The 21538-nt window shown below is 40.3% G+C and overlaps 1 protein-coding gene across 2 annotated transcripts in view; it reads left to right on the top strand.

Annotated features, from left to right (window-relative positions):
• Positions 1-21538, top strand: part of TSHZ2 (teashirt zinc finger homeobox 2) — a 257252-nt gene that overhangs the window by 32707 nt on the left and 203007 nt on the right. The window lies entirely within an intron of this gene.

The raw sequence follows: 21538 nt of genomic DNA, 5'->3' as shown, positions 1-21538 counted from the left end.
CCTTCTGGATTTTAAGCCTTTAGATTCTCGTTTTCAGGTTTTTCTCCATAATCATGAGGGCTAGACCCTTCCTTTTAAAAAAAAAATGAAAGTTGAGATTCTCACATAATCACAGGACTTCAGGAAATGAGCTATAAGAAAAACACCAAATTCTCAAGACTAGCTATAAAATCAAGAGAGCTGGCAAGACTGAATATGGTCATGTTTTCAAACACCATTTATACCCAGTTCCATGTTTAATTTCTGCACAAAGTTATCACAGTTGTTCTGTAATAGGAAGCTGCTTATACAAATAGCTAATTAGGTGTGTTTGTGTGAACAGTTATCCATCTTTCACATGCAGAGTACCAGCATGTGCATTTTGCACATGCAATTGCACACTCAACTTGTTTGAAAATTTGTCCTGTAATATATTTGGAGAAATCTTTTTTTCAGCTATTGCTTTTGCTGTGTTATCTTCATTTTTACTTTGACTTGTTTGTTTTGGTTTTATACGGTCATTAGTTCAAGGGAAGTATAGTGCTTTTTAGGAATCATGGCCAAGAATTTAAAAAATGATTGGGTTCTGAGTGCATTAATATTTGGGTGCCCATCTGGAGATACTTTAAAAAGAGGCCTGATTTGCAGGGAGTAGGTGCCCGGACAATTCTGAAAAGCAGGACCCTTTAAGCCAACTAGTAAAGACCCACCAAATCGACTGCAGATCGCTCTCCAGTCGACACCTGTACTCTATCCTGACGAGAAGAGTATGGTAAGTCGATGGGAGATTTTCTCCTGTTGACTCCCTGTGGTGTAGACCTCGTGGTAACTCGACCTCAGGTACATCAACTCCAGCTATGTTATTCACAGAGCTGGAGTTGCGTAGCGTAGGTTGACTTACCGCGGTAGTGTAGACATAGCCTAAGGTTAAGTAGCCAAAAATGGAGGAACCGAGAATCACTAGTCACTTTCGAAAAGCATTGCCATAGTGGTTCTCAAACTTAGGTGCGTTCACTGTGTATACAAAAGATCCAGTTCTGCCCAGCATATAACCAAGATAATTTCCTTCTGCCCTAGGTTTTTCCTGCCCCAATAACACAACCTAAAGTCTCTTGTATAATCACTATACTGTACAATCTCTACGCTGTAATATATATCAAATGCTATTTATTTGAAAAGTACTAGGCCTTGTCTTTGTCACCTTAAGTTTATGTTTGTGTTATTTAAACAAAGAAAATTGTACAGAATAATGGTCTAACCCTATCCTCAGATATGGGAGCTCCCTGAAAATCAAGGAGTGCTGCCTGCATATATCTCAGGGCAGAGTTTGGACTTAATCATTCAAAACCCATATGGTAATTCTTAAGTTTCCTTTTTGCATATGCAACTAGCAGATGCATCAATGTCTTCAGATTCTTTCCATACCTTCCAAAATATGCACAGTATATGCATCCATTATAGGTCTGGAGATTATATCTGTCAAGACTGGCTGCACGTGGGAGAAACATGATGCTGAAATATGTGGCAAGCATGGGAACTGCATGAACAAGAAGCCCTGTACTTGAACTCATCAAATGATTCTGACACTGGCCAACTGTAAAGTTGATACATCCAGGAAATGTTGTCTCTTGCCCCCAAGAAAATCAGATGACACTGGTATTTCATCTGCAGTTGAGTATCTTGCCACTTTTTATCTAAACTACTTTTTATTTGTGGTTTATCAACTCAAAGTATCTCGGATAGCTACAGAGATAATAAAATAGCTTTGAGGCCACAGAACAGGTCAATTTCTCCTTGACATGTCTTGTAGTTATGTGTATTTCAGTACGATGATATTGACATCTTTCAGAGACAAAATATTCACAGATAATAAAATTACACATCTTATACTTTTTTTAAAAGGGTGCTGTTGAGGGAAGGTTCTGCCCAGGAACAACTAGTTTCAAGGTCTGAAGTTTTTTCTAAATCCCAAATGACCACACAATATCCCATGAATGATATAATGATTAAGACTTTGTCCTGTGAATCACAATCTATTTGTGATCACATAACAACCCTGCAGAAACTCTAGTGATTTTTTACATGGCAAACTAATGTTGGGAGCATTTAATGTCTTTATAACAGTCTTCACTGCCTTGGGGATTTTGGCTTTTTGGTAAAAGAGTTATTCACTCCCATCTTCTTTTGTTTCTTCATTGGATAGCCCCTTCACTTCTGCAATGTTTCTCTCTATTGGCAATCAATAAAGTAAGCACCATGGACTTTGGGTTAGGAGCCACTGACCTAGTTCATGCTGGGCATGTTTGGAGGCTTAACACATGAAAAAGCCTAGTCATTCCCATTCTAGAATTACAAAATTTTATTAGCATACGCACTGCCAGGCTAGTAGCATTAGACTGTTTTTCCTCTCTCCACAGTCAAATGGGAAGAAATTGCTGTTTATATATAACCTCCCATCTAACTAAGCTTACTTTCCAATTCCAAATCTACCTATGGATTCAAACTTTTTGACAACTTTCTTGGATGTGGACTTTCTGGGGTTCCATCTATCTTAGATACTTACATGGTTCCCACTACCATAGTGTCTGAGCCCCTCACAATCTTTAACAACCCCACAACATCCCTGTGAGCTAGGGTAGTGCTATTATCCTGATTTTGCAGATGGGGACCTGCATCACAGGTAGACTAAGGGCCAGATTTTTAAAGATATCTAGGCACTTAACATCCTGTGACTAAAGGTGACTAAATACCTTTGAAATCTGTGCCTAAGTGATTTGCCCTAGGCCACACAGGAGATCTGTGGCAGAGCAGGGACTTGGAATCAGATTTCCCAGGTACCAGGCTAGTACTCTAAGTACTGGTCCTCCTTCATCCTTGGTTCCCCTGCAGAGTATGACTTACATACTGGCTAAGATCAGGCACTAGGTAAGATTCCATTTTATTGCATCTGTGCACAGCTATAATCAGGTAATGCAGATCCAGATTTCTCAAGACAAAATTAAACAAGATTTTCTGAGTCAGACAAACCTGTTTGTTTCATAGTTACTGTATCTGCTCCTTTGCTGACATGAAAGGTGTTCAGTATTCCTGTGGATGTGTGATGTCTCTCTTGGTGCTCCAGAGTGCACTATATAGATAACATTTTTATGGTATATTTGCAGAGCTGTGTAGGAAAGCTTAGACAGTGCTCACCCATGCTATGCCTGACTTTAGTCAGTCCACTTCTGTTAGCACTAAATTGGCCCACACAAATTTTGTTTAATGTACTGGTGGCCCGACCACATTGTATTTTTTTGGTTTCCTTGAGGAAGTACATCAGTTCTACTCATCCGTCAGTCAAAGGGCATTCCTGGCCAGGGCTGGAGCATGTTATCTTCATATAATTCCTAACCTCTTGCCAGAACAAGAAGGAAGAAACTAAAACCCTAAAATTGTCTTCCACAAAACAATACAGAGCACATATTGTTAGGCCATTGGTCTGGCTGATCTATCAGGGCAAAATATGAGTGGATAATGTTGTGTTTTTGCTGTAAAAGCATATGTGGAACTCATTTGCATGTTCATATGGAATGTGTTGCAAAAGTGTTTCAGGTTTTGCAGCTTCATCTTCCATGTGATGTTGTGTCTATTCCCAATAGGCACAAGAGAACACTTCAAGTTGGCTGCTTCTGCATGCAAATATTTGCCTGAAATATATTTGTAAGGTCACTCACAACCGAAGCCTTGAAAATCACCAAAAAAAAAAAACCCAGTACGTTTTCACAATTGAAATTAAGTAGGTCAAGATTCCACCTAGCCTGCCTGGTAATGTGTTCTACAAGCTAATGAGTTTGTGAGAGAAAAACCACGTTATGAGGTTGCCAAGGTGAGCATACAACCTCATTACAAACCCATGAACAGCAGATATAATCTCTGATTTTTGTTTTATCTTTACCAAACAATATACTCTTAAAATACCTTACTAGACATACAAACTTTGGGGGATATTGCTGTAGGTAAAAGTTATTCTAGTAATATAATTAGTTGCTATGCTGATTACTGAATGTATCCCTTCATCTTAATGAGCAGGAACACCTGGAAGATGTGCCTTATGTACCTACATAGCATTTGTTTCTTTAAGATAAGAGGGATGGATAAAAGAGACCCGTGGTGTCACAGTGTGACTGACCCCTTTAAGAGGGAGCAGAGCCAGTGCACCTGTGATTGGTCAGCTGATCCCAATGGTTTAAGGGGGGGGCAATCTGGGCCTAGAGGAGAGAGACTTGGTGAGTCAGAGCCGGGGAATTGCAAGAAGCAGGAACAGCAGGAAGTTCTGTGGGAGAGGAGGCAGTGGGAACCTGTTTGGGGGGGAAAGGGGCCTTCAGGGAGAAAGCCTAGATGGTAATGCTTAGTGAACAGAGCTTGGAAGAGTCCTGCAAGAAGCCCTGAAGCTGGAAGGACTAAGAGGTAAAAGGTTAAATCCCCTGGTGCTGAAGCCCAGGGTGGGCTGAGGAACTAGTTTTGTTCATTTTCCCTACACTGGGAAAATGAAGCTGCCTGAAAAGAGTGTGGCAGTGGATCCTTTGTGAGCAGGGGAGCAGGCCAGCTTATTACAAACAGTATAGAGGATATGATGTTTATACTGTAGGTGTGTTAAGACCTCATTAAGACTTTGGTGTCTATTCTACTGGTGACTTGTATCTTGGCTATAAATCATTTCCCATGATATACTTTTGGCTGGAAGATGGATAGCCAGATTTAAACAACTGGCTGGTGTTTTCTGTACACATAATTTGCAGACAAATGTACATGCAGTAAATTCTAGATGCAACTTAGGCCATCTTAGGTATCTTATATACCTGATTTCAGGGCACAATCAGGCACTTAGATAGCTGTGTGGCTTAAAGAGTACCCTCAGTTTCAGGTACAGAACTGAGTCTACAAAACTGCAAGAGCTAGTGAAGCTCAGCTAAGGGCCAAGATAGTCCAGAATAAAAGCATTCTTGTTGCAAATTGAAAAACACAGTAAACAATTTAGCCAGCATATTGCTCACTCACTACTGAGTTTTCTGCTTTGCTAAATTTAACCTATTTTGACTAGTGTTGAAGGTTCGATACCAGTTGGGGACCATACAGGTTTATGTAATTAAAAATTAAACTCCTTAACAGAGTTAACAGTTAAATGTAACAAAAAATAGGACTCTCACTGAACAATATGTTTATTACGGTTGATGTATTTTACGGATATCTAAAGAAACAGACAAATGCAAAGTTCCCTGGATATCAGGGAGACTGCAGAGAACAAGCTGAAGACTGGGATGTCTGGACACACACAGTTTGCATGTTTGCAAACAAGGCATGGGAAAGTCACATGCCATGTCAACGCTTGAATTCATTCAACACATTCTTCTGACACCAGAGCAGAAAAAAGTGAGTGCTTTGTTGCGCATCTTATTAGAAATATTACATATTGCAGTGAAAAGAACACAGAGCATTGGTCAATATTTTTCTTGAATTTAATTCTAGTGGTAGAAACTCTGCCCAGAAAATTCGAGTTATGTTCAGAGTTCTGCGCTAAATCATTGTGCTCCTTGGTAAAGTAAATTAATTCCTGAAATAACAGACGATTTTGTTCCTTGAAGCATAGAGTGCTACCAAAGCTGTCAGAGGCCCATTTGAACGTAATTCAAGCCCTTCATGAATAGCCAAAATTTGTGGGGTTTAGGCCCTGAATCCAGTTCTCAAGGTGATGCCCCATCTCATTGCTTCAGGGCATCAGAAACAATCCAGCCTCCTATAGGGAATACTCTGTATGCTCTTAGTTTCTTGTATTTCAAGGAACTACTTGGGTGGATATTTTGTGGCTGACCACTAGAGGTGGGCAAATCAATATGAGTGGAGCCAGACTCTTGCAGAATTCCTGACTCTGACTTGGCTGGATGTCTATGAATGAGGTGAGCCAATGAAAATATTCTGGCATTTATTCCTGGTGGTCTAGTGACACTATGTATATCATTTCATTAAACATCTTTGTCATATGTGTATATCCAGCTTCTATCAGTTGGTTTTGACTTGCAGAGCACTGCCAGACCATTGGTTCAATTTAGACTTTAAGCTTTCAAAGTTCTGGCTCCCCTTATGTTCTAACAAAAACATTTTCTGTTGACTTTTTAAAAGCTACACACATTTCACGTAAGGTTTTCGTGGTGCTCTAAAAAATGGTTACTTATTTATGCATGGCTGGGTCCTATTCACTTACTTGGAAATGATGTTAGGAAACTGGAATATTTAAATAGCGAGTGTTGGCCAGAAAGGTCAGTTTCCCCCAACCTGAATATACTCAGGGCTAAATTGCAGTTCTAACTTTGAATGCCTGTTTCCTTTGCGTGTGCACCTACGGATGTGCAAGTTCCTCTGTCATGTACACATGGAAACATTCTTAATTACCACTGAGGGCAATTATCAATTGCATCCAAGACATAGACATGTAAAAGGGAAAGCTGGTTGAAAATTTGGCCCTCTGAACTTGTTACCATATTTTTTAAGTATTTTCTCACCACTGATCATCACTGATCCTTAGCAAACTCTTTTACTCAATAACCAGGATATGAAATTTAGGGCATGAAAAAATAATTTCTTTTAATGATCATTTAGTGTATATTTTCAAGAGAGAATGGTATAGACATATTTTCCTACCAGGAGAGCTGGTGTATTCTTGAATTGCCAAGTCAGGTGAAGTAAGGCTACTAGTAAAACAAATGCTTTAAAACCTACGTTTAGCTCCATACAACAGAACAGTGGGGGGTTCAGATCATTAGCATTTGAGCAAATTTGTTATACTTTTAAGGGCTGTTTTTGGATTGGCCTAAACAGACTAATGCAGTGAATTCCACATCCTAATGGCACCATTAATCAAGAGTGCACTTTTTAACATAATGCATAAACCTTTCTCACATGGTAGTTTTACTGTGCATTTAATTCTATTGCAGTTTGGTGCTTGAGGCGGAGGAAATGAAGAACCTTCTAGGAAGAGGTTCTTAGATTAATCAATACACCAACAAATAAGTGGGGGGGGGGTGAGAAGGGGGTTCAGAACATAGCTACTGAAGGCATTCAGTCTGTGTGGCTCCTGGAGATGAAGTGCTTGTTTCTACCAAATTTGGCTTTTATAGTAAAAGTAAAGTACAAAATATTGTTTTGGAGTGAACTAGTTTGAGGGATGTAGAATTAAATTATCTGTCTTTGTATTTTATGATCCTTCTTACCCTAAGAGCTGAGCATCTTGTACCCTACCACTTTTTAAAAAATGACATAGGATCTTATTTTCCCTGCAGGGAGGTTACTTAGATGGTAAGCTCTTTGGGGCAGAGATCATCCTTTTATTTTGTGTATAGCACCTAGCCTAATAGGGTTCTGGTCCATGACTGTGGCTCCTAATGTCCACAATAACACAAATAATAAATAACATAATGTATCTTATTTTATATCTACTTTGTGCAATTATACTACACCTATCACCATGGTACCCGAGACTTTTTCTCTTCTAAGGACAGGAATCAACTAACTACTGCAGGGGTCCTCAAAAAGCTAAGTTGCTCAGGCTTTGGCTTCAGCCCAAGGTGGCAGGGATGGGAGCCCTGGGCTTCAGCCCCACACAGCGGGGCTTCAGCTTTCTGGCCTGGGCCCCAGCAAGTCTAACACTGTCTCTGCTTGGAGGTCCCCCTGAAACCTGCTCGCGGCCCCCCAAGGGACCCCAGGTCCTTGGTTGAGAACCGGTGATCTATTCTATGCCCCTGTGCTGACGCAGGAATAAATGTGTCTAGACCATCCCTGGATGACAGCTGTCCAGCCTGGTTCTTAAAACCAAACCTGTGCAGGATTGGGTCATAATAATGTTTCTCCTCCTCTGGTATTCATTTTATCCCCAAGCCTGTTCATTGTCCAAAGTTATATCTTTGAAGTAATCAGTACTCACAATTCCCCCTGCACCCCTTCCTGGAACTTATTATATATACTGTACTTTGGCAAGGCCTATGGACAGCAGCGAGACTGTTGTAAATCAAATAATCTTTAGAATCTGACATGAATTGACATGAGCCAAGTATTGCAGAGATAAAGCTTAAACCAGAGCTGAAGTAAACTATTCTCCCTGCTGGAGAGCTCAGATTTACAAGAGTCCCTTGCAATCACCTTTTTTACCTCATGTGGTTTAGGGCTTTCTTTCTTACAAAGAAGAGACAAGAGAGCTATTAAAATGTACATGGAGAATCCATATTAGCAACAATGCATAAGGGTGCACTAAAGAGAGGTGGCTGAAAGTTCCAAAGTTTAGAAATGCAATTGTGACATTTACAAATGATGAAACAAGTTGAAATTTGGTTTTCTTGCATTTTTACGTGAACTGGAAAATGGCTCCATTTTGCCCCCCCCCCCCCCAAGCTCCTGCACAAAGATAATTGCGTTTTGCAGAAATGTCTCAAATAGGTAAGGTGGCATTGTCTCTCTGTGGCCCATATAATTCAGAGTGAGAGAGAGCATAAGCATGCTCTATATCAGGGGTATCCAAACTTTTTGAATCGTGCACTCCCACGGCCAGCTCTGGGGAAACAAAACAAAAACAAAGAAAAAAGAGCTGCCGCCGGCCTGCCGCCGAAGACGGAGCGGGGAGAGCCGAGCTGCCGCCGGCCTGCCGCCGAAGACGGAGCGGGGAGAGCTCCTCTGGCCGTGCACCCCCATGCATGGTCTTGTGCACCCCACTTTGGAGACCACTGCTCTATATCATAGCTGTGAGAGCACTCAGTCAGTATGTGGGAGACCCAGGATCTAATACCCTGCCCCCCGAAGCAGAGGGGTGACTTGAATCAGGAGTCTCCCACATTCCAGGGGAGTGCCCTAACCACTGGGCTAAAAGTTACAAGGGAAGTAGTCTCCCTTCCTCTTGGCCTCTCAGGGTATGTCTATGCAGCAATTAAACACCCACAGCTGGCCTGAGTCAGCTGACTCTGGCTCGGAGGGTCTGGGCTAAGGGGTTGTTTGATTGTGTTGTAGATGTTCGGGCTTGGGCTGCAGCCCAGGCTTGAAGACCCTGTGAGGTGGGGGGGTGGGGTTTCAGCGAGCCCAAATGTCTACAGTGCAGTTAAACAACCCCAGGGGCCAGCTACGGGTTTTTAATTGCAGTGTAGACCTACCCTCACTAACAGTCTAGGAGCTTACTATCAAGAGAGGGTTTACAGCTGAGAATCCCATGCAGAGATAGGTGCCACCCTGCAGTCTGGATTTAGGCGCCTGTCTCGGAGACAAGGGCAGAGTTTAGCACACACCCCTTAGCTTGGCATTGGCTCATTTAGGCAGCTCCCTGCCTAGCATGTTGGCATTTGTGAATCTCAGTCTAAGGCCATGTTTACAGAATGGGTGCTGCAACACTGTAGCGTGCACACTTCCTACATCAACAGAAGGTGTTTTTTCCCATCAATGTAAGTAATCCACCTCCTCTAGTAGCAGTAGCTAGGTAGACAGAAGAATTTTTCCTTCAACCTAGTCGCGTTTACACCAGGGATCAGGTTGTCTTAACTACGGGCATTCCCACTCTGAACGAAGTAGCTCATTCAATCTAAATTTTAAGTGTAGACCAGGCCTAAGGTGCCTATCTCGCCCCATTTATTGTATAGAAGCTATGCCTAACTGTGCCTAACTCCAAATTTGTGAATCATAGTGATTTTCAGGTGCCTAAAAGTTAGGCATTGTGTTGCTCAGTGTCACAATGCCTAACTCCTTTTGTGCATTCAGGCCTTAACCTCTCCACCCTCCTCTGTAACGTGGAATAATATATATAAATAAAGCTAATTGATCAGTTTCCAGAAAATGTTGGTGAATAATTGTGCACTGCTTTGAAAAAATAAAGATCTATAAGTGCTGAGTATTATTAGTTTACTGTATACATACAAAGGAAATGGCAAAATAAAGAGCTAGAAAGGAATGGTAGCTTCTAACATACGATAGGCCTGGCTTTTAAACAGGTTAGGTGCACAAAATTTCTGTGCACAATTATTATGACTGCAGGTGCAAATGAAATTATTTGACTAAATAAAGTAATTGAATGAATTTAAATAAATAATTTTCATGAGAAAATAACATAAAAGAAGCATCATTAATTATCGGTACACAGAACTGCCCAATCCGCGTGTAGAATTGTGATGACCGTGCATTCAATGGCATGCCTAACTGGTTTAAAAATCAGACTCAAACAATCTCATAACCCTATAATCCCCAAATATAAGCAACTGACATGCATTTTATGTTCCAGTGTATTAGAAGTGGGAAGCATTAGTTGTTTTTAAATGGAAATACAGCAAATTACTGTGTCTGAATCTCAGTCACTTAGCTCCAAACCAAGCTCAGACAAATTATGGCTTATCTGAGTGTCTTCAGATAAAATTTTGGAGAGGATTAACTGTGATATTCTTTGTTCTCTATACTTTAGAGCACTTATGCTGAAGGGGGGGACGGAGGCTGACAACATGGACAGGGTTTCATGATAAAAAATGTAGCAACAGCTTTAGAGGAGAAAAAACAGCTGCCCATGAGCAAAGTTAGAGTAAGACTTGGAGATTCTTAACTTATTGGTGGGTGTGGATTCTTCATCTCTGCACACGTGTTGTAGGAAGGGAGAGGCAGCAAGACCGAGGGAATGCTAGCACTGTAGTGCATGGTGAATAAGAATGACCCCAAACTTTTTAATTTCACTTGAGCATAGCATTAAAAAACATAACTTCCAAAATTTCATTGATTTTCTAATCTGTGAAACTGTGATTACCCACTTCCCTCCAAAAATGTATTAGAAAAGGCATGTTTTGGAAATTATGTATTTGGATTTGTTCAGGGTTTTGTAACATTCAAGGCTAATACACTGGCTTTGGGTAGCATTAATGTCTGGAACCTTCATAGAAGGGGGGAACTTAGTTTGCCAAGTTTTGGATGCCTTAAAATAAAAATCAAAAGTGAAATAACTGATTATCCACATACGGGGCCAAGTTTTTTGCTGGTATAAATTGGTGAGCTGTACCCATTTACACCAGCAGAGACTATAAAGTGTGGTTTCTTCTGTTTTTTTTTTAATACTTTTTCAAATGCTATTTTTAACAAATTCCAGGCAAACCCCCCCACCCCCCGCAACCCAAACCCAAACAGCAATTTTATCACATTTTACTCCTAACAGTGCAATGCAAATGAAAAGAAGTCATAATACTCTGTAGAATAATACATTAATCATCATCAGTCGTCATTCAGTGCACTACGTTCTTTCCATGCCATGCAAACTATGAACAGATATCCTCATGAGAAGGATAAATATCTTATCTCATAGTTCACCCAGCTTGGAATACGTAATGGGTTGCACTGTGGTTATGTGTTATTTATCATCTTGTGCATGGGACAAGAGGCATGTGATGGATGTTTTTTAAACCATGAGAGAGTTATGGAAATGTTTGCCCCTGAAGTGTTGTGGAATAAAGGATGTTAGAAGTCCATGTGACCAGAAGATTTTCACTGCAGTTAATCAGTTACTTTATTATTTTTCCTTAAGGATAATGAAACTGGAAACCACACGGTATGCTATAACTTATTTCATATAGCTCAAATTTGATTGGTAGATTACAACTTATTTTTAAAAATAAGTCTGATAAATATTAATCAAAAATAGATTGCACATATATTTGATTACATACCCTGTCATCACCTCCTCAGCAAAAGCCTGATCCTGTGAGGTGCTGGTGTCTCTTGCAAGATGCTTAGCATCCTCCTCTACTAATGGGTAGTACACCTCACTGGATCAACCCCTGTGTGAATGGATGGGATCTGCAGCAATTTTATTTGGAAATACTTCTGTGGTATCCCATGGGAGTAGTAGTTTAGATGTTTCATGTCCCCATTCTCTTCGTGGGCCAGGCTCTCTAAGGGACCACATCTCCCATGATGTACTGTGACCATGTGACTCCCATCATGCACTGTGGCATATCATGTGCATAGTGGGAGCTGTAGTTAGAGCCCAATCAAAAGAGGAGAATGGGGACACAAGGCACCCAAACTATAAACTCCATGAAGCACCAAAGCATTGTTTCTGAATAGAAATTTTTTGGTTTTCAGCTAAAAGTTTTTGGGTTACAGCCAGACATTCTTTTTTTTTTTTTTCCTTCAATTTTTTCACCAAAAAGTTGGAATTTTCCATGCATTATTTATATTTTTGGTGAAATTTTCCCTGTGGTGGTGGTGAGGGGAAATTCTGACCAGATTTAATTCTAACTGTGCCCAGACTGTCACCATGCAGCTCAATACCCATGCCATAGCTCTCTCACCACTAGTCGAGTGACTTTCTAACCTTTCCTCCTTCTAAATTGGAAACTCTAATGGGGACCAGAATGTCCAATGGACCAGGACAGTAAAATAGCCCTGAACAATCCTTAACCTCACTGGCCTAATCAAGCTATCAACTACAGATAGATCCCCTTCCTACCACACAATTCCCAGCTCCTCCCATGGAGTGAGTTGAGGGTAGGAAGTTACTGTAACTCACCTCCCCACCCCTGGCGATGTGCCATTGAGGACAGGGTGGTAGAATAGAGCCTTCAAAGGGGGAAATCAAGGAGAAGATGCCCATGGTCATGCCTTCACCACTTCACAATAATGTATCACACACAAAAAAAGGGGTGGGGGTGAGCCAATGGGACATATGCTCCTAAATCATTCAGGCACTTTTGAAAATCCCATCCCTAGAGGAAACCTTCCCCCCAATATTCTAATAGCATAATTTAAATTTGAATCATTATATCTATCTCATAAATATCTCATACATGTGTGCATGTTTGTGTATGCAGACATACAAAATAGACTTTATCCTGCATTATAATTTCTATACCATATCCAATTTTCTATACATCTCTCTCTGAAACAATATGTGCTGTACTTGTGTCATTTATTGCTATTTGTTTCTGTACGTGGGTTCCTCTCAAAGTGCTGTTCTTATAGTTTAGCTCCAGGGCATCCTTGCGTACAGTTATGATGCATAAAAGAACTGAAAAACACCACTTAAACTGCAGCACCTCATGTGCTCCCACTGTTTGTTTGTATTTTTCCTTCTGTTGAACTTCATATTCCTTTCATTTGGCAACATAACATGATCTTACCATAAAGAAATCTAGCACCATTGAGAGTGAGTCATTCTAGATAGGGCCGGATCCCACATTCTTTATGCCAGTAAAATTCTCATGGGATAAAGTGGGAACTCTTCCTAGCTGAGAACCACAGGACTCGATCCAAAGCCATTTGTGCAATCACAGGTTAGCTTTATTAGGTAGATTTTGTCAGGGTTTAGAAAGGCCCGGCCATTTAGCCTGATGTTGGGCCAAATCTTAAAGTCCTTATTTCTTATTCACTGAGGATCAGATTCTGTTACCCTCTTATGCACACTGAGAAGCGCCTGGCTCTCTAAGGGTACATCCACACTGCAAAAGGAAGACATGCAATAGTCCGTCTCAGAGCCTGGGTCAGTTGACTTGGGCTCATGTTACAGGGCTAAAAATAGCAGTGTAGATGTTTGGGCTTGGGCTAGAAACCCCTCTCACCAGGGTTCAGAGCCCAAGCTCCAGCATGAGCCCAAACGTCTTCACTGCTACTTTGAGCCCTGAGTCATTTGACCGGGGATCTGACACTCACTGTCACAGGTCTCTCTCTCTCTCCCCCCCCCCCCCAGTGTATACATACCTTAAGTAATCCCTTTGGGCCTCAGTTGGTGTAAATGGGTGTAGTTACATTGGTGAAACTACACCTATTTACACCAGCTGGAGATCTGACCCACTGAGTCTGATAGAATAACCTGTATTGTAAACATGAGTAAGGACACCACAACTATCTCTGATTACTCAGGGAAAAACTCTCCTTGACTTCAGGATTTCACCTTTGTGTATATATATATTTTTAAACTCTCCTTGTAGCTCATTTCCAGTGATTTTTTTTCTGTTCTTTATGCTGCAGCAGTCAGCCGTCGGGTTGTGGTTACTCCCTGGTGGCTCGCAGAGAACAATAACACAGGTGAAAAAATGTCCAGTCATATATTTCAGTCATTTGACTTACTCGCCCATCTCTCTGGCATATACCTTTACCTGCTTGTTTATTTACATGTTAATGTGTAATTATTTCTGGATCTACATGTTTAGCAGGACATGGAAATGAGAGAATAATCTGTGGATGTTGGAAGTATATCATTTTGATTTACAGTCTAACATTTAAATGTTTTGAGGTCAGACCTCTGAGAAAATAATTCACAACTGGATATATAGCTTCTACATACTGTACATTTATTGCCAACAAGTACAATACAGATTGTTTTTTATGCACCTGTTTTTATTGCTTATGTTAGATGCTGTTGCAGGATAGTTCACATAAACATTTATATAGGTTTTAGAAAACAGTTGTTACTGAGGAAGAAGCTTTTTCTGTTTACACAAATTCAGAACAAAGACACGGTGCCGGAGCTTCCTGTAATTGACATGTGGGCGTGTTTTTTTTTCAAGTCACTGACTGGAAGAAGTGAGTGTCTGAGATTTATTCCTGACAGGACTTAAATTACTGGTAGCCTGACACATTTGTGAACAATTACTAGACACCGAGGTGTTTAAAGTAATGGGTACTGTTTGCTCAAGGGATGGGGAAGTTTCAAAACCATTAAAACAAAACAATTTTCCATTTGATTAGTAAGAAGCAAATGCATACATTTATATTACTAAAAGGCACATGCATATTTGACTCCTTTAAATAGTTTTTTTTTCCCCCTCCACATTCATGTGCTTAAAAATTCCCTTGTTTGCATTAAGCTTCAATACATGAGGTATAACCACAAAGTCATCTGAGCTTGCAGTCAGTTATTAAAATGTGCCTTTTCTGAGCTGGTAGTGTCCCAAAAGGTGAATCCACTAGAGATTTCTTAATTAGAAAAGGGTCTTATTTTTAAGCTGCCCCCCAAAAATTTCAAAGCAGCAATTTTCATCTCCCCCTTTCATTTTTGGTTTGGAATTACGTATGTAAAGTGATCTAAAGATTATCAACCTATTTGTTTCGATTTAACATGCAGAAAATATTTAAGGAAAATACACTGTTTAGCCTCATTAAACACCATTATTTATTTTATTTATAATAATGTGGTTTATTCGTTAATAATGTGGACTCTTCAGGGTAAATGTTACATTTATTTGCTGCATTTACATTCATTATTGATACACACTGACTCATTCCAATCCCTCTTTTTAGGAGCTGGTTCTAGGAAGTGTACACCCTACCACACTCTTTTTGGCTGACCTATGAGGGACAAAAACTTGTTAATCATCACCTGAGTGATTCCTACCATGATAAGAAAATGTATTATTGCCCTTGATTGCAAGAGATTTTTAGGAAGCATCCTGAAAATACAATGAACTAAGGCTACGTGCTTTCATCTGTTTTCCCTCATTGATCATGATCTGTTACTGCACAGCTACTGTTTCTGCAATTCATATTTTTTCTGCTGTTCTTTGATGAAAGTGAATAAACATATTAGAACTACACACATCTACTAAGAGTCAAAAATAAAGGCTTGAGATGACTAATATAAATCACTGTTTAAGGGAGGGCTAGTAAGTCAGCTACATTCCTATCCTAATGGCTAGAAGCTAAATGGTTGCTCCCTGCTGAGTCAATAAAAATGTTTCAACTTGTTTTTTAATGCTGCATGGAGGCTGTGTAGAGATCTGTACGAAATGTATTTATTAGTAATAGCTTAGGGTCCAAACTTGTGAGACCTCCCTCCCAATATTGCCAATCCCACAAAAATCATGAGCCAAGCCCCACAAAATCATGAGAGTGGCTTTTGCTTCTCAAAACTGAAAGCTAAGATTCCCATGTTATCCCGTGGCTCCAGGAGCTGGGGCTTTTAGAAAAAAAATCAACTATCGGGAGTCTTACAAAACAAGTGTTCGTAGCCCTGCTCACAGTTGGAGTTCAGCACCTCACAGGATCAGATCCTTTTTGCTTATTGTTATTATTATTATATACTTAGGCATCTCCCCATACAAATCTTTCTATTCCCCCTCAAGATTTAGGTAAGCGCTTGAATTGTCAGTTGCTTATTTCTGCCCACTAAGCACTTTGCTGGCACTTCAATAACTCACACACATAAGACCTGTGCAAGCTTAGCTTCTGATAGTTAAATTTGCCCATGGGCCCCTAAAATGTACCAGGGTTCCCTGAGCCCCTTAAAGGTACCAGATTTCCACCACTGTCATCTCTGTAATTGGCCATACCCTATGGAGCAATGTGGAACACCAAACTCTTCCAGATAGTTGGTAGCATGCCAGGTGTACTGCAGACTCAGAGGCAAGCTCTCTCATGACTGACTGAAAGGAATGGGAAGGATGAGAGAAAGGAAAGAGTGTGAATACTGTAGCTATAGTGGCTTAGGCAGTTAGAACAGAAGATCCATGCCATAATTCGTTCCCCACCTTAGGACCCTTCTAGTATTATCCAATCCTTTATTAGAGGACAATTTAAGTTCTGGCCTGTAGATCTCTCTAGCCAGAGTTGAGTTCTACCATCTGTAGTCTCATTGGTGGCCCCTCTGCATTGTCCTCCTGTCACCCTGTCATAGTGTTAGCTTCAGACCTGCTTACAAGCTACTACAGCTGTATGATGCTTCTACTACTACGCCTGTGACCTCCTGTCAGTATAGCCTAATTCCTACTCAAGTCTCTGATTCCTCACCTCAGTGCCAGGCTCGCTGTTGCTGCTGCTACAGTCCAAGTAAGAGCTCGCTGGCAGCTGGCCTATGACCCTTTGAGTCACTCCTCGGGAGGGGAAGCAAATGAGTGAATTGGCTGTTCCATAGATTCATCACACTAGCTTTGCATCTGACAATGGCTTTGATTAAAGGATCTGCAAGCATTGCACAAGTGCCAAAGCAGACAGAATGTGCCTGATTTCTAAAACTGTCCCCCAACACTTGTAATTCCAGGTTTTCACCCATGAATAACTGCTGACACAAAAGTGGAGTTATAATTAGCAAATGTAAAGCAGAATCACTTCAGTTTTGCTACATTCAAGAATAGTGCTTGAGCTACTTAACTTGTATGTGCAAATACACATGTGCACATGCAAATAGGAACATGCACAAAGTGTATGTGTCCGTAAAGAGAGAAGGTGGTTTGATAATAGATGAAAAATTGGCCTTAGTGGTGCTGTATGATGGATGGATATTGGAAAATAATGATGAATGTTGTAAAAGGACTACAACCTCACTGCAGAATGAGCACTCCCATCCCTCCGCTGGCATGACCTAGGAACATGCTCTCAGGATTCCTTTCCTGCCAGAAGGTCTGTCTCTGGCAACATTTCTAAGGATGCTCAGATCTGTGGTTAAAGAGAGTATATAGGTGTTGAGTTTTTTCTCTTAACTGGTACAAAGGAAAATAAGTCCATGGACAGGAAGGGTCAATAGAAGTAACTTCAGCCAATATGGAATCAGTACAGGCTATTCCTGTAGCTAGGGTGACCAGATATCCCGATTTTATAGGGACAGTCCCGATTTTAGGGTCTTTTTCTTATATAGGCTCCTATTACCCTCCACCCCCTGTCGGGATTTTTAACATTTGCTGTCTGGTCAGGTCACCCTACCTGTAGCACAGCTGTAATAAAGATGTACGTAGGAGTTCTGGTGAGAGTCTAATCTCTGTTTCCCGACCAGAGTCACATGACATAGATCAAAGTTATATCCCACCTCAAGAGCACTCCACATTGGACTAATTCTGCTCCCGCTGAAAACAATGGGAGTAGAATTAGGCCAACACTGAGCGTTTCTGAAAATCCCATCCTATGTGTAGAATACCCCCGCCATATCAGTTAGCCCAACTGCCACATGCGCTTCCCTCAAGTCGCTCTTAAACTCAGCAATCCTCACAAGGAGTTAGTTTTTATTCCCTGCTTCTTGTTTTCCCAGCACATCCCTCCTTGATTCATCAGGCTGTTAAACACTTGGCAGCATATTGTTGGCACTAAACAAATAATAAAAATAACAAAAATAAAACACTACATAAAATGCAGCTATTTTAACATGCTGCATTCTGTCTCAAGGAAACGTCAGGGACGTTAGCGAAAAAGATCCCTGGGAGGGTATAGTTTCACCCCGGGGAATTTTTTTTTTTTTTTTGCCATCTTGCTCTTTTCGTTATTGATCTGGGGAAAAATCAAATGACAAATGCTCAAAACTTTGCATCCCCATTTAAAATTGTCCAGGGTGGTGCCTCTTCTGCAGTTTTGCTCACATGTTAATAAATTTTTCTCATTTGTGAGAGTCACTGAACAGAGCCTGTGAATTGTTTTACCCAGTAGGGGGTAGAGCAATAATGAAGCATTGTGATTAAGTAGTGTTGGAACCTCTTGCCTTCCTCACTGAGTGGGAGGCACCATTAGTAGTAAAAGTAATTACCTGTGTAGAACATGCTGATTGCATTGAGTATCTACTACATGATACCAAGAGTCTTGTAAACGTTAGGGGCTGTAAGAGATCTTCATTTGCTAATTTCACATTTTAAGCAGCAGCACATAATTTTTTTAATGCGTTGGTGTTTAAATTACAAATAAGCTTTGTAAAGAGCTTTCCCCCAAGACTAGTCTTTTCTCATCAATGGTTGTTTTGGAAAAAAAAAAAGGAAGTTCTGAAAATCACACAGAAGAAGTGAAATGTAAAAGTGATATGAACTAGAAATGGGAATGAGCTACAAAGATGGACTCAAGATACCAAATTTCCCTGCAGTTTAGGGATGATCATTTGGAGCTAAATTGTGGTGCTGTCAATGGGAACTGAAATGGACTGAAATGTGAATGGTCAATGGGAAATACCTGTGAATAAGGTACTTCTCAATGAGGGTTGGTGGCTTGCAATGACCTAAAACTGCATGCAGGCTCGTTGTTAGTAAAGATTGCGCCCAGATACTACGGCACCAAAAGCACAGACCTCCTACCTTTTGTGTTAAGCTCAAGGAAAATTCCTTTAGCTGTGGGTATGTTGCATGTTATACTTGCTGGGGCCAGCCATTTAAGGGAGACATTCTCACATGCATTGAACCAGACTATGATATACTCCCTCCTGAGTACCTGAACTTGATAAGGGTTTATGTCCCATCTGGGTGGCACTACATAATAAACCATGACCACGTACATATAGACATCATGGATATAAACAGAGATGAAATCCTGGGCCTAGACGTCTCTACCAGTTGACCTAAAGATCGTACCTCAAGGTGGATCTTTTAGCTCAGGTGGTAGAGACCAATATTCATAATATTGAAAGTCCCAAATTCAATCCCCACTGCTCAGCATGTTGTGTGCATGTAAGCCATCCATGGTTCATAATGGTTCTGGTCCAAAGCCTGTTGAAGTCAATTGAAAGATTCCTATTGACTTCAGTGGGTTTTGAATCAGACTCTATATTAAGGTCCAAGGTCTGGGTTTGGGTCCTTTTTTAACATTACATATAGCACTCTGATTCTTGCGAAAAGCACATTACTAACTTGGCAATAAACTAAGGAGTGGGTGACTATTTATGTATTAATACAGAGTCAAGCATATTAGTCCACTCAACTGAGAGCAGAGAGCAGACAAAGGAAAAGGGCATGTTTTTCTCTTTCATTTTATTTTATTGCTTTTTATTATTTATGGATTGTTCCAGCTATTTTTGGAAGGCTCTTAGGGCATGTTGATTTGATGATTGGGATAGGGCTTTAATGAATGTAGCAAACTCATTGAACTGGTTGCTTAATTCTCTGCCATGTTCTGATGGGACAAAAGCCTGTCACAAGAAAGGTAAATCTGTAAGAAGTCTGTTTAGTCAACAGGTTTCCTAAATTTAGTTATTTTCTGAATCTTTTGCTGCTTGCATTGACACGAATAAACCTAAAACATATATATTCTTAAATTAAGTGAGATTTTCTTGCAAAATAATTTAGATGTAATATGTTTGTAATATTTCAGAATTACAACTACCCATTTTTTTCTCCTAAATATTATCTTCGTTTTATTTTTTGGGTTTATCTTCTATATGCTTTTTTATAGACATAGAGTCCTGAGCAAAAGCAATTGTGATCACTAGTAAAACATTTGAGAAATATATTCAGTTGGTATTTTTAAGATGCTACATTCACAGCTGTGGATATACAGTATAAATAATCCTCCACAAAATACTTAGGGATTTTATGACTACAACAGCCTCAGATAATGACTAGAAGCGTGTGAAAACTGGCAGTTTTCCATTGCAGAAGTTCATGCAAAAATTTTGTTCAGTCTCCGTCCACATGCATCCCACTTAACATACAGATAAAGAAAAGAAAAAATACCCAAAAGCTCAAATGAAAATTCAGACAAAATTCAGATAAACTTCAGTGAGTTACACTCCGTTTGGGGTAGGGCCACACAATATTGCACATTTTGCATTCTTTTGATGTAAAAACATAAATTTGCCTTGGTTGAATCAAAACTGGGCTCGTGCAGATTTGCTTAAACCGGTCCTACATTGATTCAAAATGTGTGTGAGCCTTAGCAAATCTTTTAGCAAACCAGGCCTGAGTTTGGCGTTTAACTAAAACTAAAATCAGGCACATTTTGCATGTCACTGAGCTGTGTTGTGCTCATTTCCCACATCTCTAACTACAAGAAATATCCAGACCTATATTTGTAAATATCTACTGTTCACCTACAGAGTTGACAGTGTCTAACTATCTTCAAGCAAACCAACTATTCTATTCCCAGTCCATTAACCCGGCACAGAAGTGATGAATAAGTGTTTCAGTCATAGTGAAACATCTCCTTTTCTGGAAGTATAAATAATGGCTTGTTATGATTGGTTTAGCATTCTAAGGCTATGTCTATACAGCCCCACAGTTCAGACTACAGGGGTGCGAATAGCCTGCCAAAGTGCTGCACTGTAACTCCCCCTTGTGGACGCTGCAGGTGCAAACTAAAAGGTTCAAATACGACTCTATTAAAGTGAACTAGGAACCTTTTAGTTCATGCCCACAGCATCCACACGGAGAAGTTACAGTGCAGCACTTTGGTGCGCACACTGCCTTTCACACCCCCGTAGTCTGAACTATGGGTCAATGCAGGCAATCCCTATGTCCTTTTGAAGTCTTAGTATAATGCAACCACACTCATCTGCTAGGGGATACCTTTTAAAGCCTTCCCCATTGTGTTTAATGTTGGCTGCCCTTTTGTAGGCATATTTTTCACTGCTAGTAACTGCCAAACTGCCAATGGAAATTTTAAAAACTTGAAAATGAATTTTAAAAGGATGCCTTTAACTGGTGGTAGCATCCAAAGTGAAATAAGACATTTTGGACTCCATTATACTGGATGCTGTACAAACACAAAAAAGACAATCCCTGATCCACTACTGATTAACATCTACAAAATTACAGATGTATATTATACGCACACAAATAGAAGCCAGGCCTTAGCCCTGCTAAAATTGTGGTTTATAACCTATATTCAAAAAAGGGCAACATTTTTG

The sequence above is a fragment of the Natator depressus genome, chromosome 13 (genome assembly GCF_965152275.1).
Source record: "Natator depressus isolate rNatDep1 chromosome 13, rNatDep2.hap1, whole genome shotgun sequence".
Classification (NCBI taxonomy): domain Eukaryota; kingdom Metazoa; phylum Chordata; order Testudines; family Cheloniidae; genus Natator; species Natator depressus.
The sequence above is the reverse complement of the archived record's forward strand: the minus strand, read 5'-3'. Positions and strand labels throughout refer to the sequence as shown.